This window comes from Musca domestica, unplaced genomic scaffold (assembly GCF_030504385.1).
Source record: "Musca domestica strain aabys unplaced genomic scaffold, Musca_domestica.polishedcontigs.V.1.1 10, whole genome shotgun sequence".
Lineage (NCBI taxonomy): Eukaryota > Metazoa > Arthropoda > Insecta > Diptera > Muscidae > Musca > Musca domestica.
In genome coordinates, this window is record NW_026712115.1 from 12365170 (window position 1) to 12386245 (window position 21076).

General features: G+C 34.8%; 1 protein-coding gene across 6 annotated transcripts in view; it reads left to right on the forward strand.

The window, feature by feature from the left end:
• Positions 1-21076, forward strand: part of LOC101890869 (zwei Ig domain protein zig-8) — a 358699-nt gene that overhangs the window by 237862 nt on the left and 99761 nt on the right. For 2 of the 6 annotated variants that reach the window (XM_059126641.1, XM_059126649.1), the window contains one exon: positions 5953-6036. The exons of the other annotated variants lie outside the window; for them this stretch is intronic. The gene's annotated coding sequence lies outside the window, so the exon portion shown is untranslated. The remainder of the gene's footprint in view (positions 1-5952; positions 6037-21076) is intronic. 6 annotated transcript variants of the gene reach the window in all.

Here is a 21076-nt window from a genome sequence, read left to right on the forward strand (position 1 = left end):
TTTCAGAGCTCTCGCGTGGCTTGTATTGGTTCATGGTAAAAATCTGCTTGGACTGACGCTTCAAACGCGGTATGTAATTAAGCGATGTGACATCTCTGTCAAAAGTTATGGCGTTGCCAGATGCACATCTGTCAAATTTGAATAATATTAGCCCGAATGGGATGGATATAGGCACATTCGACCAAATAAATAAAAACAACAAAGAGAAACGCCTTAACTTTTACACTTTTTATACCCTACACAACAAGGGATGGATATAGGCACATTCGACCAAATAAATAAAAACAACAAAGAGAAACGCCTTAACTTTTACACTTTTTATACCCTACACAACAAGGTGGTCAGAGTATTATGTCTTTGTGCATTTGTTTGTAACAGGAAAAAGGAAACGAGATAGACCCATAGTTCCTTTTGATGATCTGCATAGAATCACATTCTGAGTCGATTTATGCATGTCCGTCCGTCCGTCTGTCCATGTATTTTTGTAAACAAAGTACAGATAAAATTTTGCACAAATCATTTGTTTGGCCCAAGGACGAACCCTATTGAAATTGGAGATAATCGGTAAAAATTTAGATATAGCTCCCATATATATATATATATATATATATATATATATATATATATATATATATATATATATATATATATATATATATATATATATATTCGGCCGATTTGTCCTATTGTGTACCAAACGTGTAATAACAGCCCGAATAGTATGGCATTTTGCACATATAACCAAATCAGGCCTGAAAATAAGTATGCCAAATGTGATCGAAATCGGTACAGATACAGCTATAGCTACCATATATTTTGTTCATCCGATTTGTTATTTTTGTCCACCGCTGCCGTAATAGCCATTCTGTAACAAGCATATTTGGGGAAATCTATCAAATACAGCTCTGAAATACGTTTGCTAAATTTTATCGAGATCAGCTCAGATTTGTTTAGTTTTTGTTGTACACCAAACGTCTAATATTTGTCCAAATGGGATGGAATTTGGCACTTATGACCGAATTGAGTCTAGAAGCTGGTATGTCATATTTGGTGAAGATCGGTTCAGATATAGCTATAGCTCTTATATATACTGTTCATGCGATTTGTTATAATTGTTACCCACAGCCGTAATATACACTCCGTAACAACGACATTCAGGGAAATATATCAAATACAGCTCAGAAATATATTTGCTAAATTTCATCGAGATCGGTTCCGATCCCATATATATATTTATCCGATTTCAAATTAATTGAGCACCAAATGGGCAATACAAGTCCGAATTTAAAAGATACAAATGCTTCGGCATATTTAGTCCCTTGATAATCATTGCGTGTATGATTAAATTCTCCCATAAAAACTTTTAATTGTTATGCGGAGCTCTACTAAATTAGTAAAGTGGTGTAGGGTATCTTAAAGTCGGCCTTTCTTTATTGTTTTTTTTTTTTTTTAAATTTTGTTGAATGAAAGCAAAAATTGTCGGAAATAGCATCAAATTTGAGAAAAAGTTTAGATTTGTTCGAATTGGTCAACTTGGGCACGAATTATGAACTTCAAACGGCCACGCTGCCCGAATGTTGCTCTGCGGTATTTTGGTCCATTCCCGGCGAGGCGCTTACTTGAGGTGATCGACACTTTGGCCATTACCATGGCCGGCCCTTGAGTTCAGGTGGCCAACCGATGGTGCACATTTTCAGCTAACCTCTTTGGCAAGTAAACATGATAATTTTGTTTGTTTACAAACTGCTGGACAACGAATGTTTTCTCATCGCAGAAAACCAAATTTGGCAGTTCACCACTTTCGGCCAAGCGATGCAGCTTTTTATCTCTTTTGAGTCTAATTTATTTCTGTTGTTGTGTAAGTTCTTGCATTTTTGGAATATCAGTGGCTTTACCCCGCCCCCATTTTTCAATAATTGGCGAGTGTAATATTGCGATATGTTCAGTTCAGGAGCCATTTTCGGCCACTGCGGCGCGGGTTTCAATCAAGTCGCTTCTTTACTTTTCGAACCATATCTGCTGATGTTGCCGTTTTCTTTCGTCTGCCAAAATGCTTTTGTAAGCTTGTAAAAAATATAATGAGCTGTCACTGGAATAATTTTAACAGCTGCCGGACAAGTGGATTAGAAATGACAGCAGTCTGAAGTTGGTTTCAGTTTTTTCATCTCACCCTGTATATATGACACTGGTACCAAGTACCATTGTAATGGAGTGCATTTTTGGGCTGCTCGGGACCAAATTGCAGTTGCTGGGAAACTCATAGTTTTGGAATATTTTGGAATGTATGCAAAGGAATCTATGACCATTAGGTACTTTTCTCCCACAAATATATAAATAACTCCTATTTGATAGATTTATATAAATTGTGCACCACATACTTCTGCAACGGATTCGTGTGAATACAATGTGCACACATATGCATGTGGGCATAAAATGCCAAACTCATTGTAAATGCTCTGGAAATAGCGGAAATAAGGACGGGTAGTCATATAGGTCCGTTTGCATTAATATAAATTATCCGCACAAATGTGTGCGTACAAACCTCTTCGCCATTCACGGCGAAGGAATGCGAAGAAGTGAAATTGAAAACAACTGATTTATATTTCCGTTCTCCGTGCGTTGTGTTTACCCCAAGCATCCAATTAAGTTGAAAACTTTTAAATGCTCAACTCTTTCAGTTCTCAGTTGGCAATTCTCTCGTTTGCTTCCACACATATCGTTATACATTGAATTGACTGTGTGTGTGTGTGCCAGTGTATGCACATTCCACGCTCCATTAGCTAAAGTTGTGGCGTCATCGCAATGGGCAAGGCTGGAGCACGGATATTAAGCCTTTAATTCGTACATAAAAATACGCAATCCTTTGACGGCAACTTGGCTTGTCTGCAATGCTCTCAATTACCAGAGAGATAGAAGTAAATGTAGTAATTGTGTCTCTCTGTGTGTGTGTGTGTGTCCGTGTGTTCGACACGTATGTGTGAAAACTAAATGTGGTGTGGGGAATGTGAGCTGCGCACAGCGGCGAATGACAAATAATTTACTTACTTCTGTAATACAGTCTGCATATTAAGTCGTGTTGAATTTTAACTTTAATTGCGCGCAAACACCGTTTTGCCATTTCACCAGTTTTCTACATTTGTGCGTTATTTTAATTAACTCATATAAATGCAAATGTAACGCTAGGCCTCGGATGTCCGACATGCGAAAGCCTCGGGGCTGTTTTCGGCATCGTCTGTCTCATAGAATGTTTTGAGGTTGAGGCTGTCCGCGTTGGATTCTCGTCTGCTGTCGATGTCGGTGACTATGGCATTTGCAAATGAATGGGTTGCTTGGTTTTCTGTTGTATTTTATAATTAAAATGCGATAAAGATGATGAAGATTCTAATTAATATAGTGCTGGTGTTGCTTTTTTGTGCGCAGCTAAAGAGTCATGACCAAAGTGCGAATGTGGCACTTTTGTTCAGTCCAATGTGCCCCTTCAAAATTAGCTTACCCACATGTGATTTTATCAGCATAAGTAGTAATGATAAAAAACATGTCAGATTCTATTGAATTTTTATAAAAAGGCAATTGAAAATATGTAATTATTCGCTGAGAATTGAAACATATCTAAACGGGCTTGATCTGTTAATTAATGCAATCGTTTATGCAAAGCAAAGGGAAAAAAATTATATATAAAATGGAAGGGATCTTCACGAATTCCTGAGCACAAACCAAATAAAATCATTGTCCGTACGTGTTGGAGGTATAATTATGTGCAAAAAGACTAACAAGGATGCAAGTGGTTAACATAATTTGAATGGTAACTTACCGCCAATAGTTTAATCCACTTGACGAAGGTTCTCCCGTTGCTGTCCTTTTATCAGAATTGTCTATTTGCCCAGTATTTGTATGGAAAAATTGAATGCTGGGGATTAATTTGTTTTACATCAAAAATTCTTATTTGTTATAATACGACTTTTTTTAAAAAAAATTGTGGCTGTTTTCAAAACGAAAGGTATATTTCGGAATTACGTGAATTAATGTTTTAAATACTTTTGACATTTAATTCATATTTCGGTGTATTACCTACTGGTCGCATGTTCGCATTTTTTTCTTCCTTCCAAAACAACTTTCATCCCATAGTGGTGTATACTACAAATACTGAAAAGTTAAGTATGTCTTATATACTTGATATGCTCGACGTCACCATCATACAGAGGCCACAAATGTATATCAAGCCATTTGGAATTACAATCAATTTAAAATATATTTGATAGCGCACTGTGGCGTATACTGAACAACTCATGTCATACTTCCATAACTTATCCGACACATTGTAAACGGCTCCCCGCCCATTCAAACATTCAAGTCGTTGACAACAAATTATAGTGCCAGAGCACAAAAAACTCTTTAAATGCACCGAACTTTTAGTTTTTACAATCCACCATAACTTGGAGGTTACACTTAACTTTGTCATTCAGTTTGTAACTCCTCAAAACCTCATGTAAGACATATGTAAGCATATGTATTCTTCTCAGCAAAATTAGAAGGCTACAGTTTTACACACATGTGTATTCTTTCAGTAGGCAGGCATTATCCATACCACTTTTCCCGATATAACGACACTTTCCGATATTTGTCAAATTTAAATTTTATATATGTAACAACCCATAAATACTACATAAAAAATTATTATTCGTTGACCATCCCAAATTCCAGGCTTTAACGCTGTTCTAAGCTCTAACCTCATAAAAAATTCCATGTTCCTTAGTTGAGAACTGTAGGACGACTGTAAAATCAAGACAATTGTTAGGGTTTCGTCCATTTAAAACCCTAAATATTCTGTGGACATCTTCCAAAACAGACGGAAGGACGAATGTATGAAGCTAGATCCACTCGGTTCGTAGAGAAGGGAAGATCCACTTATAGTTTCCTATGGAGGACCATGCAGGACCAATATTTCGAGTTGTTACGTAATTTTTGACCCAATCTGAAAATGGTGTAGAACAGACAAATATACCAGTATTGAATAGAGTTCTAATTGACTTAATAATAATAATGCTAATTTTTCTATGAAAATATCAAATGAAAACTATAAAATGTCCGAAATTAATTTTTTAATTTGACACTTCTTTTCCTTTATAGGGTAAGTGTACCAGTAGTCGGCACTTTTAGGATTTTCGCGTTTGTAATCGCTCACCATTCTGAGTGGAACTTTTCAATCATTACAAAGTTAATTTATTCAGATTTGAAATTTTGTATAGTTTTTGCAATAATAAATAAAGTTTTAATAACCTTTTATTAAATTTCATAAATTTGTAGTTTTATTAAAACAATGCTTTTTTGCCAGTAGTCGGCACCACTTGCCAATTGTCTGTATGGCATGTTGCAACAGTCGGCATACCAATTTTTTTGTAAGAATAATTAATGATAATAATAAATTAATTCATAAAAATATAATATTTTTGTTTAGTTAAACTGATTCGACGTCTTTACTGTACTTCTCTTAAGAATATGGATTGTTGAGGACTTTCACATACAGAAATTTAATTTTTATTAGAATAAATCATCTTTTCTTAGCGAAATTGTACACAAAGATAGCTGACAATATATTTGAAGTAAACAAAATATATTTAGTTATAAAAGTTTCATTTATTTGGGCTTAAAAATAAAAAGTGCCGACTACTGGGACATGCCGAACTTAGGCACACTTACCCTAGAAACTTTGTATTTCGCAAGAATTAAAGCGGAAGTTAGCAATCCATTAGTTTTGTAAAAATATCACAACATGTTACGCATACGCTACAAGGAGCAAGTACAATTTTTTTATAGATTGCTATATATGTACATGTTACTCACATTATTCCATTTAGCTTATTATATTTGCATTTAACGAAGAATGATGAAGAATTTAATTTTATTTATTATTTCCATCTATTTAATAATAATAAACCATTTCTTTCTTTGCAGGTAATACATTCTTGAACATTGAACATCTTGAACAAATAACACCTTCACCTCATTCTTCATAACAACAATATTCCATTTTAACCGGTAAGATATTCCAAACTGTCTAATGTTTCTCAATTACATCAATTTGGATTTCTCTGTATTTCATTTTTATGATTGTGAACTATATAAATGCATCTTATAATAAACTCAATTTAGAAGGAATTTTAAAATCCGATCTAAGACAGCGCTTGTTTTTAATCAGTAAGGGCAAAACAGACCACCACCGAGAATTGCAGTCTCCATGGCGTTATGAATAAAACATGGCTACGAAACACTTTCACATTTCTCATCAGAATAGACACACAGTTTTGCAATCAATTCCGAGAATGATTTCTTCGTTCTGTGGTAAACTTCAAATGAGCCAATCAAGAGAATTTCATTACAGCAGCCGATACAAAAGGCAATCCGAGAAGAAATTACATTGGTCTCTTCAGTGGCAGTAGAAGTTTATTGCCATTCATAACCGCAAAATAATTCCAATCTAGAGACGAGTAAAAGTACATGCCGTTTTATAACGCCATACTTTTGTGGGACGCCTAGGCGAATAGGAGACAATATTGGCGTTCGTAGTTAGAGAATAGAACAAAATGAAGCGATGTAAAATACAATAAGTAGATATAAAATAATCGAAGTAAAGTATTGCAAGAAAACACTGAATTTTTAGATTTTACCGATTGTAGTTGTTTTTATAAAAATCCTGGAAAGAAACCATCATTCTTCATTAGTCCTTTGAGTTTTTTGTAAGAAGATGTTCTCCCCCATAACTCATTTATATAACTCTTTTTAACAAAAGTAAACAAGAATGTCACCACCACCATCTCTTTTCGAAATCGCTATTGTTTTTGTCACTATTCATGGATTATACATGCCATGTTTAAATAAAGGAAAAGGTTAAACAATCTGACCGAAAGTGTATTAGAACACTCCACCATTTGAAATATTACAGGTTTGAAAATAAGTTTTTTGGTGCTGAGGTCCAGCATATGAGCTGCGTACTTTCTTAATGCCATACTAAATAAAAAAGTCAAAAATCATTTAAAATTCCAAATAATGTACTATATGAGGAGTAAACAAAAACCTGGGCCTTTATAGACAAGTTGTTACCAAAGGGTGTGGTAATTCAAAATATAGGGAGGTTTCGTTATACGCGTTTTATATTGGATTTTTCAACGTAAAACTCTTTTCGACTGCCATTACGAATGCTATGTGAAATTCTATTAAATTGAAAATGCATTTTTGGTGCACAAATAAATAAGTATATCCTTCAAAACAAGTTAAAAAGTATCAGTCAGTTTTGTAGACAAATGTATGGGGGAGGTACGAAGGAGTGCACCAATATTATCCATTTTCACATATGAATGGTTTGTACTAATCGGCTACGCGCTACGCTCAATTTTGAAAAATTGTAAACGTTTGCGGGGGAGGTTCCGGAAAGAGTGGGCCGATTTTTCACAGTGGACTTTGTATTGGTAGAAATATTAAGATGTGTCAAGTTTGAAAAAACCGGATGATAATTTCACATTGTTTGAAGGCTCCGGTCACATATAGTATTCGGTTTGCGGTGTGATGAGAGGAGGCTTGCTACTGCTGGAGCTTGCCAAAGGATAGCTACTGATTTTCTAAGATCATCGGTCGTCCCCCGGCTAACAAAAGCGTTAGCCGGGAATATTTTCTTTCAAGACTGGCTCTCATTAAGTTAAGTGGGTGGTAATTTATTTACACAGGTGTTTCGGCTCGCTGTTCCACATGAACTTCGGTTCGCTGTTCCACAGGAGCTTCGGCTCGCTGTTCCACAGGAACTTCGGTTCGATGTTCCACAGGAGCTTCGGCTCGCTGTTCCACAGGAGTTTCGGCTCGCTGTTCCATAGGAGTTTCGGCTCGCTGTTCCACAGGGGTTTCGGCTCGCTGTTCCGTTTTATAGTCGAACGATGGTTGTGGAGTAGACGTAGTTATAGAATCGTAGCTAGGCTAGTTACCTCGCCCCTGTAGCCGACCCGAATAACAAAAACCCGAGCTGCCGAGCCCGAACGAGCCGTAATCCATCTATCGTCGGCACTAACAGACAGACGGACAACCCGAGATCGACTCCAAATGTCCTGAAATGGATTTCGTCTAAAGATCGCATGTTTTGGCCGTATCAAATGATAAATATCCTCTGTAGCCATATATCTGAGGTACCTCATTCTATTTTGTTTTCTGATTTTTTAAATGAAAAAAGTATTGAAAATGTAAATGTAACAAGTCAATAGTTTACAATTATAATGCGAATATCAATATTAATGTTCACTGCCATCAAAATGTCAGAAGTGATGTAGACAGTGGCAACTCCGTTTACTGAGCTAGTGACTTCCTATGTGGACAGGCCGCTTTATAAATAAGTAAAAAGGGCGTTAAGTTCGACAAATACGTACTTTATTTGCATCAAAATAATAGCCAAATGAGTTACCTTAAGTTATCAGAAATTTGGAAATTTAATATGATAAATGATAATGTTTATATTTTCCAAACAATGTTTTGTACTTTTCCTGCTAGGTATCATTTATTAGTGGTTTGTGAGCCTCCAACCTCAAGTTTTTTTTGTAGTAATTTTTGATTTGACCATTTTTCTCAAAAATTTTTCGTTGTTGGTATCAGCAACTTTAGCTGTGCCACTGGATTAAAGTTTGCATTCGTAATTAATTCATTTAATTTTAACAAAATTATTTTTCCAATTTATTTTGCTTTCTTGTTTGGGTTTTGTCTCTCTTCGAATGGTAAATAACGACTTCTTTTCTTTTGTTCAACGAGAGTATAAAGCAAAGAGAGTATAAAGCAAAAAATAAAAAAAAAACTCACGCAATATGAGTTTGTGTTAACATTTCTTGTGACTATAACTGCTTAAGAAAACATATCTGTCTTTATATCCTAAGCCATATGACTAGAGAGGGTATATATCATTTGTCGTCTGTCTGGCTGGTTGGTGCAAACGATAACACCCGAAGGGAGTATCCGATCTAGCCAAAACTTGGTGCATCGTAATATTATTATCAAACTTAGATCGAGTTCGGACATGAGCACTCTCGGTCCACTCCTTCTGGAACCTCCATCGTCAAATGTCAAAATTTTCAAAAAAAAAAAAAAATATATATATATACACATATATTTTTATACCCTACAACACTATGTGTTGGGGGTATTATAAGTTTGATTGGCCCAAAAATTATGTAACACCACGAAATATTGATTTCCCACATAGGAAAGTATATATGGATCTTCCTATCTCGCCGAGCTGAGTCGATCTAGCTATGTATGTCCGTCCGTCCGTCTGTCCGTCTGTCCATGTTAATTTGTAATCACTCTACAGGTCGCAATTATGGTCCGATCTTCACGAAATTTAAAATGGAGGTGGGACTATGGTCAGAATAGAACCCTATTTCTTTTGGTGATGATCGCATAATATTTAGGGGTTGAAATGGACCAAAAACTGAAAAAAATTCTGATTTTGCACTTGCTCTACAGGTCGCAATTATAGACCAATCGACGCGGAATTTCGCATGTAGCTAGAGTTTAGGGATGGCAAGAAGCCTACCTATTTGGGTGTTCATCGGATAATATTTAGCGGGTAAAATAGACAATATCTTTTTTGTTGAAAAAATTCAAAATTTTTCATAAAACCGCGAATATTTTAAATCCCGGCGAAATCACAAAGCCATGACAAGGTTACTTCTGATCTTTATATTGATGTTAACATCCAACAAAACGGATATATAGCAAAATATGTGCGATATATATGTTTACCAAAGAAGATATGCTTGAAAAATCTCTTATATGTCGAGAACGGCTGAACTGATTTCGACAGTTCTCATTAATTCAGAATGACCTCTTGGCAGGAAACATAAAACGTCGAAAAAAAATCGCATAAAAATATCTCTCTAAAGATGAAAATATTGATTTTGTAAAATTTTCTCATATTTTTTCAATTTTGTCATATTTTTGGCATATTTTCATTTTGATTTGAACATTTGGTAATATTTCTACAGCTAACAAAACTAAGTAGTTAGAATATCAGGATATCATATACAGATCGCATTTATGGCCCGATCCTTACGAAATTTTGCATGGAGATAAGATGAGGGTCAGAATAAAAGCCTATTCTTTTTGAAGATGATCGCCATATATTTAGGGGTTGAAATGGACCAAAAAACTGCAAAATTGTCAGCAGGTCGTAATTATGGGGGTTACCGGACATTGCAAAAGCCAAGCAGTTTTGGATGGCCATCCAAAAATATTCAATGTGTGAAGGAGTTTGCCAACTTTTGTAGACAAAATACGAAAATGTCCATTCCAGTGACTTTTTGGAGAATTCACAAATACAGGAAAGACGCACTTCTGACTATTTCGTTAACGCTGATTTCGTTGAAGAATATAGTCAAATGTCTGTATCTCATATAGATGCGTTTCAGTCAAAAACCAATAATAAATGTTAATCTTTTGCCAATTCTGAGAGATTATAGGTCTTTGGGAAATATTGGTTCCAGATCTAGGAAGACCATTTAAGTGCAACATCTACCAATAAATTGGAAATGAGCAAATTAGTTTAAGTTGCTATTATTCGAAAATTAGAGAACGAAACCTGATGGTTTTCTTTTATTATTTGTCACAATATCTTGTGGAATTCTTTCGAGTATCTTGCCTATATAAACTGTATCGTTTATTATAGTGTTGTAGGGTATTCAACGGTCGGCCCCGCTCGACTGTAGCCTTTGCTTACTTGTTTTATTATTCCTTTTTTGAAAATTTTGACATTTGACGATGGAGGTTCCAGAAGGAGTGGACCGATATATATATGTATATTACAGGTCAGGTCCACTCCTGTAATGTAATGCAACTATCCGTTTGTCTTCAAATTACACACATCACAATATTTTTATTAACCCAAGGTCTTGTGTAAAGATGAAATATATATATATATATATATATATATATATATATATATATATATATATATATATATATATATATATATATATATACACTCCTATATTAATAATATTTCCATTAATACAATATCTGTTATAAAGATGGAAAATACCGGACGATTTCTTCTGGTACCTCGCCCACGTAGGGTTCAAGATTTTGAAAAGCACAACGCTCAAAGAAAGCGCCCAACTCTCTTCAAATTTCGCATATAAAACATTTTTGCTAACACAAGATCTGTGGTGAAGATGATATATATCAGCGATCCCCTTCTGGTACTTCACCCACAAAGGTCAAAATTTCCAATACTTTTATCGGTTATAACTTGCGAAACAAGTCAGCGATTCTTTACATCTTGCTATGTCTAATCATTTCTCTATACCAGAAACCTGAGATGAATATGGAATTTATGATTTCGCATAAAATTGGATATAAATGTTCAATTTTCTTACGAAATATACCAAAGTTTAAAAAAAACTTGTTATTAATTAACTTTAAGGACAACCACGGCGGATAAAACGCCACTTTCTTTCAATAATAATTTCCAAGAAGCTTTAAACACTTCACCATATTATGGACGTATATGAGACTTTCGTTCCGTTTGTAACTCCTTGAAACTTAATCAGCAATAATTTGAAAAGGATTTAGCATGTCCGAAATGGTATCATCCAAAGAAATAAAGACATGGAACAGTATTCCGAATATATTGTAGATATAAAACGTATAAAAAAATAGTTTTGGATAATTAAGGCTTTTTTCACTTGTTGTACCTTTGACTTCGGAGTTCGATCATTTTTAGCCCTTTTTGGCAATACAAGGTGAAAACATAAAGATTTTAATATTGCCACCAGAGGTTATCACGGCCTCATAACAAAGATATCCGAATTGTTGAAAAAAAATCAATGAAAACTAACGTCTTTTATAGCATGTGATGTTTTATGTGAAGAAAGGGAAGTGCCGTGCTTTCATTGTGTATTTCGGTTCATGGTTATTTAAGAAAATCTCATGAGCATAAAATAGATAATTTCCGTTCCATTGAAGGAAACGAATAAAAAAGAATGAAAACAACAACTATGGCAACTATAAACCGAATGCTTCGCTTCATGTATTCTGATTTATTCACACACACACGTACACACATATAAGGGCGAAAGTGTGGAAAATAGATGGAAATCGACATAAAGTTTAACATGAACTGAGGGAAGAAAGAACTCGTTTCGGAGGGATAGAACCAACAACAACACCAGTAAAAGCAACAATCACAAATAACATCCACAAACTTTGGTTATAAAGCGTTTGATTGCAAAAACCAGATAAATTGCAGATTGGTCTTTGGAGACACATCACCATTCCGTAAAATCCACCAACCCCCGCCAAATCGCCAAAAAGAGAACACACACACTCACAAATAACAGAGAATTGACGCATCTTTACAATTTCTTTAAGTCATAAAAGAAAACTTCCAAAAGAAATACAGACGAGAGCAGCGATGGTGTCATAAACGGCAATGATTACCGGCGGAAGGGGCACTACGAAATAATGAATTCAGAACTATAAAATAAATCCCATGAGTGCAAAGTCAGTCATTATTCATAGTCTGGGTATCTGCTTTATGCTCCATTCCATTAGATCTATCATTGGGTTTCCCACGGAATAAGATTTGCCGTTCAAGGCGACCGACTATTTGTGCGGCTTTCAAATGAAATTGTTAATTAAATTATGTGTCTAGGCGATAATGACACCGAAAGCCTGCCACGATGGTGGGCTGATGTTAACAAGGTCTTTTTTGCCTTTTTCCATTTAAAACAAGATTTAAGAAATTCGAATCAGGTTTGTAGGTTTAAATTTCGGAAATAGGAAAAATCATATGAGCAGAGGTGGGGAATGGGTATATCCAGTAAGTGAAAAAATATAAATACCCAGAATATTAGCACAAACATGTCTAAAAATTTTGAAGAAAAAAACACCATTTCTAGATTTGAGAACTGTGCGTATTGTAATGTTTCGAACTCGAACGTTAAATTTGGTATATGGACAATATCGTTTCAGTTATATTTTTTTCAGTTCATTTTTTCTTAAAACGATTCCTGATTTTTTGCAAATGAAATTGAAAATTCAAACATCGTACCATATTTATCAGGTTTGAATTTTTTTTTTTTTTTTTGAGAATATATTTAATTTCTGGTAAATCAGACTTTTATCAGAATTTGTAAAGCTTCTGTGATCTTTTCCCAAATTCACATACCTCAAGAGTAGTACCAACAAGATATGTTTTGCGAAATTGGCAATATGCCGACACAATTTGCTATCTGAACCCTCTTCTAGTCGGAATTAGGTTGCATCATATTTTGTAAAATATTATAGAACAAGTACAAGTAAGCAAAGGCTACAGTCGAGCGGGGCCGACCGTTGAATACCCTACAACACTATAATAAACGATACAGTTTATATAGGCGAGATACTCGAAAGAATTCCACAAGATATTGTGACAAATAATAAAAGAAAACCATCAGGTTTCGTTCTCTAATTTTCGAATAATAGCAACTTAAACGAATTTGCTCATTTCCAATTTATTGGTAGATGTTGCACGTAAATGGTCTTCCTACATCTGGAACCAATATTTCCCAAAGACCTATAATCTCTCAGAAGTGGTAAAAGATTAACATTTATTATTGGTTTTTGACTGAAACGCATCTATATGAGATACAGACATTTGACTATATTCGTTAACGAAATAGTCAGAAGTGCGTCTTCCCTGTATTTGTGAATTCCCGAAAAAGTCTCTGGAATGGACATTTTTGTATTTTGTCTACAAAAGTTGGCAAACTATTTCACACATTGACAAACTGCTTGGCTTTTGCAATGTCCGGTAACCCCCTTTCAAATGTGCGTGAGGATCGGGCAATAATTACGACCTGCCGACAATTTTGCAGTTTTTTGGTCCATTTCAACCCCTAAATATATAGCGATCATCTCCAAAAAGAGTAGGCATCTATTCTGACCCTCATCTTATCCCCATGCAAAATTTCGTAAGGATCGGGCTATAAATGCGATCTGTATATGATATCCTGATATCCTAACTACTTAGTTTTGTTAGCTGTAGAAATATTACCAAATATTTAATTCAAAATGAAAATATGCCAAAAATATGACAAAATTGGAAAAATATGAGAAAATTTTACAAAATCAATATTTTCATCTTTAGAGAGATATTTTATGCGATTTTTTTAGACGTTTTTTCTTTCCCGCCAAGAGGCCACTCTGAATTAATCAGAACTGTCGAAATCAGTTCAGCCGTTCTCGACATATAAGAGATCTTTCAAGCATATCTTCTTTGATAAACATATATATCGCACATATTTTGCTATATATCCGATTTGTTGGATGTTAACCTCAATGTAAAGGTCAGAAGTAACCTTGTCATGGCTTTGTGATTTCGCCGGGTTTTAAAATATTCGCGGTTTAATGAAAAATTTTGAATTTTTTCAACACAAAATATATGGTCTATTTTACCCGCTAAATATTATCCGATGACCACCCAAATTGGTAGGCTTCTTCCCCGTCCTAAACTCTAGCTACATGCGAAATTCCGCGTCGATTGGTCTATAATTGCGACCTGTATAGCTACTGCAAAATCCGACATTTTTTCAGTATTTGGTCCATTTCAACCCCTAAACATTTGGCGATCATCTCAAAAAGAAATAGGGTTCTATTCTGGCCCAACCCCGACCTCCATTCCAAATTTCGTGAAGATCGGGCCATAATTGCGACCTGTAGAGTGATTACAAATTAACATGGACAGACGGACAGACGGACGGACGGACATACATAGCTAGATCGACTCAGCTCGGCGAGCTAGGATGATCCATATATACTTTCCTATGTGGGAAACCAATATTTCGAGGTGTTACATAATTTTTGGCCCAATCAAACTTATAATACCCCCAACACATAGTGTTGTAGGGTATAAAAATCGGCCTTAAAAATTTAACTTGATCAGAAAATTTGTTTTGAAAATATATATTTTACATTGTTTATCGGCTACTATCTGAACACGGGGCGTTTCGCCATACTTTTTATACCCTCCACCATACTATGGAAGGTATATTAATTTTTTCATTCTGTTTGTAACTCTTCAATGCTCATGTCAGACCCAACAAAGTATATACATTCTTGATCAGCGTAAAATTCTAAGTCGATTTAGCGATGTCCGTCTCTCTGTCTGTCTATGTGTCTGTGTATCTTTATCTTTCGAACGATTTGAGATAGAAAGCCAATCTTATGCACACATATGTACTTTGCCAGTAGGCAGGTCAAGTTCGTAACTGTGCCATGTAGGTCTACGTTTGATTTTAGCGACATTATTCACCGGAATTACAATTTGGCATTTGACGTTTGTATCGGATACTACAGCTTAAGACAGAAAATTGCCTGTGCAGGTTCACGTCTTCGTATAGCCCCCATATAACGGTACCTCCCGATATTCGGTATTTTGATGATTTTAGCGACATTATTCACCGGAATTCTTTCAAACTTGGTATTTGATGTTCGTAGTGGATACTACAGTCTGTGATATAAAATTGTCGTCTTCGTGTTGGACCCATATATCAGTACCACCCTATATTCAATATTTTGACGATTTTAACTACAATACTCACCGAAATTGTTTGAGATGTCGCATCTGAAGGTCGTAATGGACGCAGCTACAGAAAATTGTTTATACAGGCCCAGGTCTTCGTATAGCTCCGGTATAACGGTACATCCCTATATACGGTATTTTGATGGTTTTAGCTACATAATTCACCGTTTATTTCAAGTTTCGAATTTGAATATGGTAACGGCTTATGACAAACAATGCCTATGTAGGTCGACGTCGAATAGACCCCAATATATATCCGTTATATCGCTATTTGCTATTTTTAACATTTTAACAAAATTTTTAACAGATTTTATTTTTTGAAAATTCCCAAATTCGTTCCAAATGGTGGGGGGTATTCAAAGTTCGGCCCGGCGGAACTTACTGTTTTTTAAATGCATTCAATATATTATACAGGAATACATGAAAAATAAAACAGTTTCAAGAATTCAAAAAAAAAAAAAAAAAAACTGCAACAAAGTCAAACGCCATAGTTTTTACATTTTTTTTTAAATTTCATTGAATGAAAACAAAAAATGTCGGAAATAGCATCAAATTTTAGAATAAGTTTAGACTTGGTCGAATTAGTCACCTTTGGCACGAAATGTTTGCGTGTCCAAGGCTTTAATACACCCTCCAGAATATTTTAGCGATAATATACGGCATTTATTCTGATGCCACGGTCGATTAATACGAGCGGAGAGTGACCATCGGATGTTATGGCGGCCCACACCATCACCATGGCTATTTTCTTTCTGTTGCGGTGTAAAATCTTGCATTTTTTGGAATTTCAATGGCTTTATCCCGAGCTCATTTTTCAATATTTGCCGAATGGCAAATGGCACGGCCATTGTGACAAGGGTTTCGATCAAGTCGCTTCTTCACTGTTCGAACCACTTCTGCTGATGGTGCTTTTTGCATCCGTCCACTTGCTTGACTTCGGACTACGCTAGCCCCTTGTGGTTTTCCAGCCAAATATAAAGAAATCACACTATCGCACTTGAATTCCATAACGAATAACTTTTTTTCTGGAAAATTCTCACCAAAATGCGTTTGTACGCTTGTAAATAATATGATGAGCTGTCACTGGAATAATTTTAACGTCTGTCGGACGAGTGGGTTGGAAATGATAGCAGTCTGAAGTTGGTTGCAGTTTTTCATCTCACCCTGTATGTGCATATAAAATCTAAATTTTTGCGAGGTACCTCCGATTCTGATGCCAAATCTCCAGTTCCAAGTCTAATTTCAAAAATTTATATGGCCTATGTTACTTTCAGACCGGAAATTTTCAGAAAAAAATCTATTTAGCGGTTTTTGAGTCTATAAATTACAAACAAACAATCAAATTACAAAAATTTTCCTCTTTTATAGATAAATATAGATTGCAAGTAAAAATCTTACTACGCCTTAGATATATCACATACAATATGTTAGATTGTTAATCAATTTAATATGTGTCTTCCTTGAGATTAAGAACGTACATAGCGATAAGAAAAAAAATCATTGCTGTATTTGAAATGTCCTTTCGTTGCATTAATGAGTCACAGAAGTGTGGTATGCAAATGAGTGTTGGTCTATGATTGTATTCAAATGCAATGACATTTATTACATAATTTATATTCCATTTTTTCCGTGAGCAATGACACCAAATTGTATTGGAGTAAACGTTATAAATCATACACAGCTGTGGTTCATTTGAAGCATGCCAATCGGACCATTTTCAAGTCCACTACAGCTACAAACAAATTCATAAGCAATATTCAAGTGACAGTAGTTGAAAATCGTAGGAATTGAAACTTCATACAATTAATTTGTTCGTTTTAAACACTAATTTAAGTAGAATAGTTGAATCGGAAAGAATTAAATCAGTAAAAATATTATCAGTTGCAAAGTAAAATTTAATTTGCAAATGGCTATCAAATCGTGGTATCACCAAGTTTTTGCTGCATGGAACTGAAATTTAAGATAATCCTTAAAACGGCATTTTTTTATTTTATTTGCTTTGAAAACAACTCAGTGATTTCACTTTTCCAATTTTCTCGTTTGCCAGAAAAAAAACAATGTTCCCAAAATCACACAGATGGTAAGAATGATATTCCTGTTTTCGTTATTTTTTAATCTTTATTTTGTTTCAATTCATTTCGTCGTTTATGCCATAGACATTTCTCCGTATTCGACAACACTTTTATTATGCCTCATATTTTCCGGTTTTAAGCATCTGCTTGTTTGTTGTTTTGTTGCCGATAACAAACAGCCACATGGTTCCAATCCAGGTTGGCAATAATGTGGTTTCTTTAACAACAGGAGCACGACAGAACCACAAATGGGGACGTCCTTCGTTGAAAATAAAATTCGAAAAAAAGAAATAATAAAACAAACTGTGGCACTTTTGGAAGTGTCATTAAAACCCATTATAACCCAGCAAACACCAAGTGCTGCTGTCACCATTGCGACGATTGTTCATTTTTTGTTCGCATGGCCTTTTATTTTATTTATTTCGCCAGGTTTTTATGACAATTGAAAAATCATAAAATTTAATTGCACTTGAGTAGCAATTCACAACGAATTGTTAAGGAGCAAATGTGGTACTGGTGGGTATGCTCGCTCGACAAATACGGCCGCCAATGAAAAGGTACTATTATTTCAAGTACCCAGTAGCCAATATATGAACAAATACTCACATTTAACACAAGGACATAGGTGTGTGCGTGTGTGTCCGTATGAATATGGGAATTTATGAATATGTATATATTATTTATTCAAATTAACATTCACACACGCACATACCCAAGCTGTTATTAGGTTGTCACGTACGTATGTTAGCGAGTGGAATGTGAGGAATAGCGTAACAGGTGTAATAAATGGTACTCAATAAGGGTTACAAGTCATCGATATTCGATTGGCTCAAAATGGAAACTGAGCGTGTACGCAGTGCGATGAGCGGACGAAGTTTTGAGGTCAATATATTCAAACAAACTGAAGTGTGGCACTGTATATCGAGTACCACAATAAATGGACTGATATGTTCCATTTTTATACTTGCCTAATGATGATGAACAAAATTTATATAAATCGAACTTTAAGAGATTTTTTAATCTTTCAAGAAGGCGTAGACCAACACTTTCCATTTTTACATCTAATCTTAGTCTTATCTAATTATGTTTTCATACCTTCGGCCATTTGTATGTAATTTAATACGGGCAAATGTGCTTACTCGAAATAACAGTTTCAGACCCTGGGTCTCATTGGGCGAGATCCATACGAGATCCGTCCTTCTGTCTGTTTGACTCGAAGCCAGTATACGATTTTTGCACATAATAATATTTGTACAAAATTTACATCAAGTTCGAAGATGGGCAATATTCCGCACAACATTTTTAAAGAAAATAATTTACCTTACGAATGTCAAAATTTGGACATCTTAAAATTTAATTTAGCCTGATGAAAATTGACAAAATCGGTTCACTGATTCTAATACCTCCCTTACAAAGTGTAACAAAATAAATTTATTTAAGCTTCTTAATAGGTTTCAGAAGAAACCACCTTATACAATTAATGTCCATAGATCAAAGCATTCAGAGTGTCAAAACGGCGAAATCGCACCCGTCCCGTTTCTTGTGGTAATCCAGGGTAATTCATTTTTCTGTTTCAGCCCTTTTTCCAATGCCAATTAGTATCGTCAACACGAAAGAGAGCGGAAACATTATTTATGCAACTGGGTTTCTGCAAAAACTATGCCTTGGGAAAATATGGAAAATCACTTTAATTGTTGTAAGCAATCACGTATAGTTGCACTTAATATAAATTCCTTTCTTTGCATACGAAGTAGCGGGCATTTGCTAGTTTTTGAATATTTTAACATTTGGTTTTAACTTTTTTAAGCAGTGCTATTGAATTTTGAAAACCCACTTTAGTTCGATTTCTTCCATTTTCTCTCATTTAATTGCATCAGAAAAACTGGGCATTAATATGAATTTTGTTTCTCTAAAATATCTCTATTCAAAACAAGTAAAAACACATTAAGTTCGACCGGTCCGAACGTTAATACCCTACAACATTGGTTAAAGAAAATATCCAATGAACTAGAATTCATTATGAATTACAAATACCAATTTTTGGACAAATCCGTGGAAAGATGTGGCAAAAATCGTAAAAACACTGAATATCGTAAAAATACAAAAATCATCTATGGCGGCTATACCAAAACGTGAACCGATATATCTCATTTTCAATACCAATCATCCTAGACACAATACAAATTGTTGTGCCAAATTGTGAAGGTATACGTCAAATAATGTTGGCTGTATCGTGATTTCAAGAGACAAACAGACGGCCATCGTTAAATCGTTTATGAATAAATAAAGCTTAAGGGGTCTACTACGAATATTTAGGCATGTTACAAACGGAATGACGATACTCCTTTTCAAGGTGTAGGGTATAAAAAAGTTTTATTAACAAACATTTGGATCTTGAAAAAGGTTTAGCTAGTTTCTTCAAAGCAATATTATCGTTTATAGATTGTGGGCTGGCTGGGGTATTACAGCAACACATTTAAATATATAATTTTTAACTCATCGATATTCATTTCATTATTTTTCTTACAAAATAAACTATGTTCCGTTGCTGTGGTAAACCCTGATATTCGAAAAGGAGGAAACGAAAGGACGTGCAAAGTGCCCCATACTGGTAATAGGATGCAAACAATTTCTACATAAAGCAATTGATTGCGTGCACTTTTTCCGTTTCCGGCATATAATGAATGGGTAAACAAATCATATTATTTGCGGTTTGTTCCATGTAAAAGAACACGATTGCCCAAGCCCTAGAAGAGTTTATATTAGCTTCAACCCAATCAAATTAAATCTGTAAAAAACTCAAAATTCTGTATAAATCATGTAAATGTGTGGTTTGTAGATTTTCCCAGATAAAGTCACTACTAATTAAAAAAAAAGAAACTCAGATGCTATTCATCGCATACACAAGCAGGTTACAACACTTTACTTTACATGCATGTCTAAATTATTATTTATATGAAAATAATAAAATATATCTCAACTCACATTGTAAGGAAATAAAATATATATTTACAACATTCGAAAAATTCGTTATATTTTGCATAGCGTGCTTTCAATCCGACAGTCCGAATATAAAGTTACAATTTTAATTTATGGGTCACCGAAGCGTTATCAAGTTTTTTGAAGTAAAACATTTTTAAAAAAATTCGGGCAATGAATGAACGAAATAAACCTAAATAAAGAAGTAAAAAAGTATCAGTCGGTCAGCTAATGTTAGATTAATTAAATATATTACGACTTCTGTTATGATTATTCAAACGATTGACCCTCTATGGAGTAGGTTCCGAAGGAATGGGCCAGTATTGTCCATTTCACATCGGACCCAAATAAATCTATGTATATAAAAGAAAGCTGTATCAGTTACTACGATTATAACCGCTGGTCTGATTTTAACGATTCAGACAAATTCGGAATT